Genomic DNA, 12,014 nt, shown 5'->3' with positions numbered 1-12,014 from the left:
TTTTCCTTATTGGTTTCTAATAGTTTTGTAACCCTGTAAAAAGATATTTTACATATAAGGAACATACAGTTCATAAAGTTTAAGGAACTTGTCTAAAACCACACAACTAGCAAGGAACAGAGTCAGGATTCAAACCTGGGTCTCTCTCAAACTCATTCTACTTTGCCACAATATTTCCCTTTACTTAAAGGTCATCAATGTGAACTATTAATTCCTAATTAGTGTTCTCTATTATGTAATTGCTGATCACATATAAATAATTCATAAGTTTCTTCATTTAGTTCTAATAACAAATTGCATGTCCTCTTGCTTGGGTTTCTTTTAAGTAGATGTGTGAATGAAGTTCAGGTCAGGCCTCTGAAGTTCCCTGAAATGTGATCCCCAGTCCAACTTGTTCTCCCCAGAGATGATACATCCAGGAATCATGCCAGTCAGTCTGGGTCCCCCAGCCACCTCAAGCATACACCTCAAAGGTTTAGCCTGGTGAAAACTTACCTTCGGAATGCACATGCCAAATCTGTACAACTGCAAAAATCTCCTGGTGTGCCTTCTTCCTGTGTCATCCTATGAGGAAGTTTTAGAAAAAGACATATGTCCTATTTCCATGGAAATTATTTTATTACCTAAATCCTGTGATTCAAAAAATTTTGGTTTTGAGCCAATTAAAATCTCTGGTTCCTGGGCAGTTTTCTGTCTTTTCTCTTACGTGCCTTTTCTCCTCTCTCCAAGAACCTAAGCTTGATTCCGACAAGGCCCAGCCGCCAGGAAAGACATTGCCCTGCTCCCATATCTCCTTGCTTTTTGTATAGAACAAAGGAGGAGAATCTGTACAAAAAGCGTGGAGAAAGGAGAGATTTGGAAGGTGGAGTTTAGGAATAACAAAGACCCTGAAATCAACTGGGCAAATCAGAAAATTTCAAAAGTTAGTCTCACCTTTATATTTCCAAGATGTCAAGCGTTTGTCCAATAATGCCCAGAGAAGGCTTTTACAAACACAATAATCCCATAATCATTTTTAGGGATGTCTCTTTCTCAAGTTTTCCTATGTGTCAGCAAAGTGCCCGTGTGAACATTGTTACCAGAACCCAAAAATTCTGGCGTAGCGAAAACCTGCTCTGTCCTGAACTCTCCAAGTTGTCTGCCACTGAAGCACCACATCAGGAAAATATACACAAAGTAGATAGCTCATCAGCCCTTTAACTGTCTTTCATTTTGCAGTGAAGTTTTTTTTTTAATTTTTATTGGGGAATATTGGGGAACAGTGTGTTTCTCCAGGGCCACCAGCTCCAAGTTGTTGTACTTCAATCTAGTTGTGGAGGGCACAGCTCAGCTCCAAGTCCAGTCACCATTTTCAATCTTTAGTTGCAGCAGGCACAGCCCACCATCCCATGCGGGAATTGAACCAGCAACCTTGTTAAGAGCTCACGCTCTAACCAACTGAGCCATCTGGCCACACCCACAGTGAAGTTTTTAGTTTACCAGTGAACTTAACATGTGAGAGGCATAGGCCAACTAAAAGTGAATTGTATAATTAAACAGAATTAGAGAGAAAGAAACAAGACTTCAACATAAGACTTAAGACAGACAAAATAGGGGAGCTCCTATAATTTTAGTCAACATCCAGCACACTGGTCCTGTTACCCCCTTACTACTTTTCTGTTTATGGCAGATAGGCACCTAGGACAAGAAGGATTTCATCCACAAGAGAAAGCCAGGAGCTCCGGGCAAGACAGTGGTTCTTGAGCGGATGTGATTTAAATCTCTTAATAGCAGTCAGATGTAGAAGGATACTTTCTCACTGCAAAAAAGAAAGAAAACATAGCAGGCTGGAAGTTTGTATCAGAGACAAACCCTGCATTCAGCTACAGTATATTTCTGAAAACTACACAGGAAAGAAAAGTGAAAAAATGAATTCGCTCTGCTCCTCCTAAGGGCAGCAGCCCTTAAATAACTCATTCACCTCTAGCAGTCCTCCAGTTGCCAGGCAAAATCCTGATTTACTCATTCATTAATTTAACAATACCGTTTGGGGAACAATTAGAGAAGTCAAAAGAGAAAAGGGATGTGAATGGGCTATTTCCTATCAACTATCAGAGAGAGAAGGGAAACAGAAAGAAAATGGGCCCAGGGCCTTGGAATCTGTTAGGTTTATGGGGCTGAGACACAGGTAAGTGCAGCTGATGTCATCAGTCAGCAAATCGCACCACTTTCCAGTACACTCTGGAAGGAACTCATCCCAGGCCAAGGGATGACTGCAGTCTGCTTAGTAGCTTGGGAACCCGCCCCGGAGGAGAATGCCGGGGAATGCTCCTGATGTATCCTGAGAAAAGGAATAAAGACGTCCTGCGTTTCCATTTCAAGCTTCCAAGTTATTTTGCATCTCTGAGGCCATGATGATAAACTCAGGAATTAAGAGCTAACAACACCTATTCGAAGGTCCTACTGTATGTCAGGAGTCAGAAGAGAGAGATAGGGGAGCATGGTTTCTGCTTGTGAGGGATTCGCTGTCTTGTGACAAGATGAATAATAATGAATTTCAGCAATGCAATAAGTTTGCAAATACAGTATGTTTGAGGTGCTATCCAGGACAGTCACCTGCACTCCTCCAGGGGTGCCAGTCACATTAGTCTACGTATGTGCAGAGCCAGAAGCACCCTGGGATTGTAATATGCATAACCTGAGCTACAGCACGTGGCTGTCTTGCTTCTTTCTCCGGCTTTTACACCATCACTCAAAAGAATCTGAAGGGAGACCCAGATTTCCTCGAGCTCCAGATAAGTCCGCTCCACCCTGGCCTTCACACCTCCATCGCAGAGTGAAGGGAGGACGTCAGAACTCTGTGTGCTCCTGACAACCCCCTCACCATCTCTCCTCCCACATTTATGACTCTGCCAGCAGGGTCTGCCTTGAGACCACATCTAATCTCATTAAGCCTTTTTCCCTACTCAGGTTTTACCCCACAAGAAGCCTAAGACCTCCAGTATATCCTTCATCCCATGGACACTGAGTCCCACAGGCTCTGTACCTTCCTTTTTCTGACTGCATTTCCGACCCATTCCCAACTTTCTGAACTCTTCTACGGTTCCCTCTGGAACTTGCTATCATTCATCAGCAAACTCCTTCTAGTCTCAACTTCTTCTGTTAATCCCTTCCTTAGCCCCTTGCTCAGACTGAAGTCTAGCTCTCCTCTGAGGACACTTCCCCTCGAGCACTGTCACATGGTGCAGGTTTTCTTTCCAACATTCTTCCTACACTTGGGGTAGATGACTTCTTTACTTCTCATTACAGCTTCCAGATCATTTTCCTTCCCTCCTCTCTACAAACCTCTAGCTTAAAATCTCACGTCATTCAACTTTTCCGTGCACTACCCTTCTACGTAACAGTCTTCTAGTCTCCCCACTACCATTCTTTGATTTTTAGCTGCTGGCTCTGTGCAACTGTACATTACTTCTGTCATACTTCTTGGTGTCACTATCTCATACTCGTATTTAACCTCTTGGATGCCTCATATAGGCATGTGACAATAAGAACAATTACCTTGCAGCGTTGAGGCAAGGAATTAAAATGAAATACATAGAATGTCAGGCACGTGGTGAGAGGCTGATAAATGGCAACTATAACTATTGGGCCTGTTACATCATAAGGCTGATGTCCTTAACAAAGGAACAAAAGCCTCATCAATAGTAACAATCACATCAATCAGGGTGAAAGCTGTCAGTCTCTGAAGTGTGTGGTATCTTTTAAAACCCAAAGAGAATCCACCTCACTAACTTCTCCTGCCCTAGGTTACAAGCTTATGTTCCCCGATGTTTCTTTAAATCTCCAAAGTGCCTGATACATTTGGCATTCAGTCAATATTAGTGAGTGATGACTTCTCTGCAGTGAAATACACCCTGCTTTTATTCACTCACTTGGGTATTTGTGGATGATTCTGAAGGCCTGGTAGTTCATGTCTGTCTGTTATGCGGCAGACGTATTTCTCATTCAACTTGACAGGGTATTTTCGGACAGAGAAGACCTTGTAGAAGCCATTCATCTGCTCATGTAGGACCCCACGCACTGTCGTTACTTGGGTCCCTCTCTGCCGGGCCCAGCCACATCACATTGGGTATGAGGTGCCAGCCCTTGAAGACGCATGGGACCATGTCTTCATCACCAATCCTACCAAACTACCTGGGGCATTTCAGAGTCTGGTTGAAAATAAATAACAAAACAATTGGTTCCTTTTTTATTTCAGCCCCAGGAGGATGGGCCTATCAGACCTCTTGCCCCCCTGAATTTTTACATTATCTCTTAAGTAGACAACACTTCTTGAAGTTCACTGTAGTTAAAATTTTGAAGCAGGCACGGTGAGAGAAAATCAGGAGACAGGTATGCTCCTGCCCTCCAGGTCTCACCTACCACTGTTGTGTTTACTTTTTGAATCTTCCCCTTTGGCAGATTCATTTCAAACTCTCTGATGACCTCAGATACCCTGCTGAGAATCACGGAAGATAACAAATGATTCTCACCCTCATCTTCCAATCTGTTCTAATTCCTTCTCTGGAGGCATTCTGCCATGCCTGCCTCCACCCCCATGAGATCTCTGGTGGGAAGAAGTCCACTCTCTGTGTAATTCTGAAAAAGGCAAGGATCCCTGGGGCACTGTGGAGATCCACTGGTCCAGTCCAATCCTGTATTTTAATAGTGAGAAAATGAAGCCTAGAAAAGCTAAATGAGTTGTCCAGATTTATCCACAATTAGCACTGGGCCTCCTGAATCCCAGTGCAGAGCTCTTCTCACTGAATTACACATCATATCTCAGAGTTTTGATGTAGGGATATTGTTATTTAACATTTTGGTTTTTCACTGTTAATATTTACTTGGTGAATTTGGGATAAGTCCGGTGGGTTTTTGTTTTGTTTTGTTTTTTATGTGTTGTTTGCTTGTTGGAATGATAAGTACAGATATAGCAACTTTGGTTCAGAGCAATATTTTTAGCTAAGATGAACAGACATTCCAAATACCTGACTCTCATTATGGAAATGAGAAGAGCCTATAATAATTTGAGTAGATGAGAAAAGGTGAGAATATCAGAAGAGAAAACTTACAAAGCATCCCTATGAATAGACACAGAGCTTTAAACCAAGTTCATCCAATAAATTTCCTTACCTTCTACTATTAGCTTAATTGTACTTTCGCCTCTTCCATGTGGTGTGCTGGCTGAGCACTGGTAGATAGCTTCATCCATAAAATCCACGTTTCTTAGTAAAAGTGATGGAGTTCCCTCAGAAATTTCAGCCTGATCCATGGAGACTCTTCCCTCATAGAAGGAGTTTTAGTTCTCGAGTTGGTCTGTGTCATTGAGAAACTAGTAAACCAACTTAGAGAAAACTTCAAAAAAATCATAGTGCCTAAAGAAGTGGTAATATTCTTTACCATTTTCTACCTCACATTCCTCTTGGATGTGTTATCTTTCCCAAGAAAAGTCAAGATTTCCTGTGCCCTCCACAAAGGAGAAATGGCAGGAGAGGGTAACATCAGTGAGAGGGTGGGCCCCCAACTCTTCTATCAACACTGAGAAGGTGAAAAAAGAAATGAAGTTAGTAAAGTACTTATAAAGATCAGTAAACACTGTATCAGGTAGGGTTTAAAGGTAAAAGATACAGATAAAAAGAAACCACTGTAGCTGTTTTTAGCGGATAAGAATTGAGTACAGGGACTTCGACATTACAAAATCACTGGAAGACTGGAGGTATGAGCCCAAAAATGGCCATTGCAGGTGAGACTTGCAATGTGTGTGTTCTGTCCTTCCTGTATTATGCTAGGCTCAGAACAATGCTGTTTCCTAGTTCCTACTTCAATATAAAGATTAAATGAATGAATTCAGGAAAAGCTCTTAGAATATGTCTAGCACATTGAAAACAATAAGTGTTACCTGATATATTAGTCAGGGTTCTCCAGAGAAACAGAACAAACAAAATCTGTACAAAGAGATCATGTGATTATGAAGGTAGAAGGCCCAAGACCTGCAGTGGTCAAGCTGGAGACCCAGGAATGCGATGGTATCTTTCCAGCCTAAGTTTGAAGGCTCAAAACTAAGAAAAGCCTGTGTTGCGTTTTGAGTCTTGCTCAAATTGTTGCCATTTGTCTGCTATGGTTTAATCAAGAAGCAGTAGATTACAGTTATAAACAAATCTTAGTCTGAAGATGTGTAAATCCAAGTTCTAGTTCTAAGTCCCTCCCACTAGTTATTTGACATGAGGCAAGTCACTTAATCTCTCTGAGTTAGTTTCCTTCTGTGTAATTAGGATAAGAACATCTGCTCCAGGGTTATGAAATACCTTGGGATTGTAGGGACTATTTTTATAATGACATGGTTCATTTTTCCAGAGGGAGAGAAGTAGTAGATCAGATAAGTGGAGCCTTACTTAGTAAGCTGCCCCTATTCCCAATTTCTCATAGTATGTAGCTTACTCATGAGGAGTCCTTGATTCTAGCTTTTCGGGTTATAGTCAGGAGGTCTTGCTGCAGCTATACCCTTTCTGGCCCCAACGGAAAGGGTCTCAGACTCAGGAATCCAAAGACTTTAGCCAGCATATCATGAAACATGATCTACTGATGACGTAATTCGTAATGTAAGAGCCAACTTCTGACTGATGTATCTGCAGATGGTCCTACTTGAATCTGAATAGCTCGTTTATCTCAAGCTGTATTATTTCTAGACCATTTGTGTCTTTAGCTTCCCAAAGCCTAGAAGCCAAGGCAAAAGTTCAGCAAAAGCTAATAATGTGGGAAAACACTGTGAAAACTGTAGAAAGATACTATCTCTAAAGCACCTACTGTAGTACCTAGCACATAGTATTAGGTTATCAATATTGCCATAAAATGTCAGATATTAGAACTAACACACCTTTCTCTTTCTCACCTACATAGACACTCATTCCTTTATTTGGTTGGGCTGTTCCTATGAGTGAATTGCCATCTCACTTTGTCCTACTGCTCCCCTCTACACACACACACACACACACACACACACACACACACACACACACACACACACACACCCCTAACCAAGCATCAAAAAAAGCCAGTAAACGTAATCTGGGTGGACCTTGCACTAACTCCTGAGTACATCCTGAGCCTGAGGTTGCCTTCAAGCTGCTGCTGCTACCTTTAAATGACTAGCAGAGCTGCCGGAGGTCCCTGAGAGATGGCATATGCCTGGAAACTATAAATGCGTGGGATCACTTTGTAGAGTAGTTATATTGCACATTTTGGATACATTTTTTAAAAGAAATTTTTGCATATACTTTGGGTTAGCTGAATTACATTAACATTTTCAACATCTATGTACTGTTCATGCCAACATTTTTGAAGAATTGAGTACAGGGTTATAAAAACCCTGTGTTGACTGCCCATTCAGATTTTTCAGAACAGGCCTGATTTCAAATATTCTGTGCTATTATACTCTAAATCAGCATTTGTCAGAGTCACTTAAAGTTGGGGTGTGGGGGCGTCTAGATTTTGTTGCTGTTGTTGTTAGGGGAGTTCACATTATAGGTGTGAATAAGTGTATATCCAGATAGGGCCTCAAATGGAAAAATAAATTGGTGGGGGCAGGCTTTTCTCATTAAAAAAATAAAAATAGAGTCAACAATAGTAGCTTACAATTTGTATCTGTTATATCTTCCCATCTCTTTTTCACCATTTCCTGAGAAACAAATACAGCATTGTTATTCCCATCAAACAAATGAAGAGACTGAGGTTCAGAGAGATTAAGTCACTTGATTTTTATTAAAATCTCCAATTCACAATTTTTCATCACTATTTCCAAAGCTGTTTCAGAAATACCCACAAAGTTTTTTTTTTGAAAAGTGACTCACCTGCATCATGAACAAAAAGTATGTTGACAGTAACCTAAAAGAAAGACATTCTGTAAGGCACAAAGAGAAAGGTAGAAAACTTGCCTTGGCCAAGAAAGAGTATGGGCCAGCATACCCCAGCCCCGACCCTGCTGACTCTGAGAAGACCCCCACAGATACCACCTCCAGACTCCACCCCCACCAGATGTACCCTCAGAAGACAGAGACTTCCAGCAGCTCAGCATTCCATGTGGGATGTCTACTGAGTCAAGTTCACTCAGGCTGATCCTATGCAGGCGCATTTGACTTGCCATATGAACCTGGAACTCTGTTTCTCTAATATGTAAACCTGCTTCTCTAGGTGAGTCACATTTGAATTAATTTGGCTCAGAGTCTGCCCTGAGACGATATTTGAGGGATCAGTGACAAGTTTTGAGGGGTTAGTGACAAGTTCACAAGCAACTGTCACTGGCCTTTCCAGATGTGGCTGGGGGCACGTCAACAGTGGAGGAGGCATAACTAGTACATACCCAGGTGTCTCTGGGAAGTCATGGAGCGGTGCTTCCCAAATGGATAAAAATAACTGTGGGGAAGGAAAAATCATTTTCCTTCTATGCTTCTAATTTCTTCTGGCTGGTCTAATAATCAAATTGACATGAGACAGATTAACAAGGGAAAATAACCAAATTTATTATATATGTACATATGGGGGGTTCCATAAGAACACGGAACCCAAGGACAAATCAGGCAGTTTGTAGTCACACAGCAACCTAGCAGTCTGTCCCCTCCAATCTTTCCTTAGGGAAAGGTGACCCTGCGGGATTGTCCCTCATTGGAGTTGAGTTTATGCTACTCTAAGTCTCCATGTTTGGTCCTTGTAAGCAGGGTCTGCAGTCAAAGACGGGTAAGATTTCTCACGGGAGAAACAACCTAAGCCAGACGGGACCCCCCTAGGACCCCCATGAGCTAATGTAAAGTTAGGAGGTAGCTGTGCCCCTCCTTCTGAGAAGCTGCTGACACATGCCTCAACTATTGTCCTTTACCCTCAGGTGTAATGGACCCATTAGAACAATAGCATCTAGCCCCTCCTGTTTGGCTCATGGGATAATCTTATCTTGTGAGACTTGTTCCCCCAGGGATTGTATGCACCACACCTTGGTCATTTGGGGGATGGTATGCATAGGTTGCTTTGGGACAATTATGGGATTTGGAATGAATGATTATTGTGTGGTGTAAGAGTTTCGCAGACCCTGCCCCTAATCATGTGATCTCTATTGTAAAAAATCAATAAATACCCACGGTGACCGATTGGGGGCTCCAGTCCCTTGAGGCTGTGAGTCCCTTGGTCCTCTGTGATTTAACTATATTTGAGTCTCTATTTATAATAGTTTAACCCTCGCCGCCTCCCTCGCCTTCCCACGGCTTGTGTTGTGCAGGAGGCAACAGCAGTTGACATTTATCTGCCATCTTGAGCTAAGGAAGAGAAAGGAGAAGTTTGGGACTTCAAATGGGAGGAAGGCAATTCACATGAAAATAGAAAAGCAAATGTTGCATAAATAAATGTTTGCTGGGCCATCTTTAACAATGGGACACAGATCCTATGCAGAGGATTTTCATCAAAGGAGCTTGCTCGGTTCCTCTGTTTATTGAATACTAGTTCATATGAAACAATAGTCATCTATGACAACAGCTCCTCTCCTGGAACAGGTCCCCTAACTAAGTTTTTTTAGGTAGTTAGGGGGAAGGTCAAAGGTTCTTCCTCTTTTGTTTCTTAAAAATAATCAGCTTAAAATAATCAATATCCTAAAAAAGGCATATTTTAGGGTGGCAGTTCTGCTCCCCCTTCCAACTGAGAGGCAGTACTAAACAAGTCAGCCCAGCCAGTGTTGCACTTTAATGGGAATTAAATTAACAAGCCTGGAAGGGGTGGGAGAAAAAGCTCGGGGAACACTCAGTCCCTTTAAGAAGCTGGGATCCAAATGTACATCTATACACAGGTAAAAGCAATCTTACTCATGGGCTGGACCCACTCTCCCTGTCTGGTCTCATCTCTCACTACTCCTCCCACACTTCAGTTTCCAAGGTACCATCCCTAAGGAGCGTTTGGATGCTGTCCAAACGCTCCTTGACTGGCATGTCCCCCATCACCACCACCCTCAATACCCCCACTACTCACTTATCATTCAAAATTCTGCCCAAGTAGCACTTCTTCTCAAAGCCTCCCCTGCTCCATGTCCAGTTCATCACTCCCCTCTCTACATCTTGAAGATAGTTTTGTCGTTGCATGAATCACATTGTACAGCAATTATTTCTTTACATGTTCTTTTGTCCCTTATTATTTCAAAGAAAGAAAGAAAGGTAAGATTATCATATCTTCCAGCATATTTTCCTGCCTCCTCTTCTTCCTATAATCTATTACAGAGAAAAAAGAATTCACCACAATCCTCCAGGCCTATTATACGTCATAATAATAACAACTACATGAGGTGTGATCACAAAATATGGTGAATGTTTAAATAAAAAAACATATTACAGCAAAAGAAAAGACACATTGCCACTAATCCCCCTCAAAATACTCCCTTTGCTTTGAACACACATATCCCATCCTTCTTGCCACATGCTGAAGCAATTCTGGAAGTCCTCTTTTGTGAGTGTCTCTAATTGTGCTGTTGTGGCTGCCTCAAGGTCCTGAATTGATTCAAAACATTTACCTTAAGTAAATTTACCTTAAGTGGTCATTTTACCTTTAGTGGTCATTTTGAACATTTACCTTAAGTGGTCATTTTACCTTTATGGTCATTTTGAAGAGTCAGAACTCTCATGGTGCCAGATCCGGTGAATAAGGTGGATGAGGACACACCGTAATGTTTTTATTTGACAGAAATTGCCGTACTAGAGCCATATGTGACACGGAGCCTTTCTTCCACTGTGATCAGAAAATACAGTGAATACTGCTGCCAAGTGCCACCCAACGGAAAGGCAGGGATCTTCAATATGGGAAGCAGCACGTTGAACCTTAGTAACAGTGTGAGGCAAGTTTCAACTTGTTCGGTGCAGTCAGTCAGGTGTGAGCTATGGTTGAGAAAAGGTGTGTTTTACAGTGTACCATAAATCATCCTCAGTCATGACAATGCTCCGTGTCACACATCGCTTCTGGTATATGGTAATTTCTGTCAAATAAAACACTATGGTGTGTCCTCATCCACCTTATTCACTGGATCTGGCACCGTGCGACTTCTGGCTCTTCCCAAGTCAAAATGATTCAGGACATCGAGGCAGCCATGACAGCACAGCTAAAGACACTCACGAAAGAGGACTTCCAGAACTGCTTCAGAAAGTGGTAAGAACGATAGGATAAGTGTGTTCAAAGTGAGGGGGAATATTTTGAGGGGGATTAATGGCAATGTGTCTTTTACTGTACTAAATTTTATTTAAACATTCACCGTATTGTTTGATCACACCTCATATATCAAATGCTTATGAATGCCAAATTTAATCTTCAAAATAAGCCTATGAAGGAGGTACTATTATTATCTCCATTTTATAAGTGAGGAAACTGAGGCATAGAGAGGGTAAATGATTTATCCAACGTTACACAGAGCCAAGACTCTCACCTTTCAGATTAGCTGAAGCCTGTGCATGCCATCTAAAGTCTGTCCTGACAAACCTTTGCAACTTCACCACACAACATGGAAAATTTCATCACCCAGGGCATCCAGTAAGAGAACAGGAAGCACATGGGCTAATGAGGTAGATGGCTTGTGGAATATTATAATAAGTCTCTTTCCTAGAGGCGTTTTAGACAATGGAGAATATGTGTTCGTGGGTTGAACATTAACAGATACAGAAGACTTCAGAAGAATATGAGGATAAAGAGCAGCCCTTGCCAGTCAATGATAAAATAAAGCCTTTCTAGGGTCAGTGGGACAAGTGGAAAGATTTTTTTGTCAAATCTATCTACTCTAACTAGGAATATGACTAGTGATTGACAACTACTATTGATTTAGGAAATAGCTCCAATGGTATGTATAGTAAAAACGTGTCTAATATGATATAAAATTTAAAAGGTAATATGCCAGCAAGCAGCTACTAGAGCTATAGTTGAGAGAGAGACTGAATGAAAGACAGAGACACTCTGTAGTCAAATGTCATAAAGAAAAGAAGTTGTAG

The sequence above is a fragment of the Rhinolophus hipposideros genome, assembly GCF_964194185.1.
Source record: "Rhinolophus hipposideros genome assembly, chromosome: 2".
Classification (NCBI taxonomy): domain Eukaryota; kingdom Metazoa; phylum Chordata; class Mammalia; order Chiroptera; family Rhinolophidae; genus Rhinolophus; species Rhinolophus hipposideros.
The sequence above is the reverse complement of the archived record's forward strand: the minus strand, read 5'-3'. Positions refer to the sequence as shown.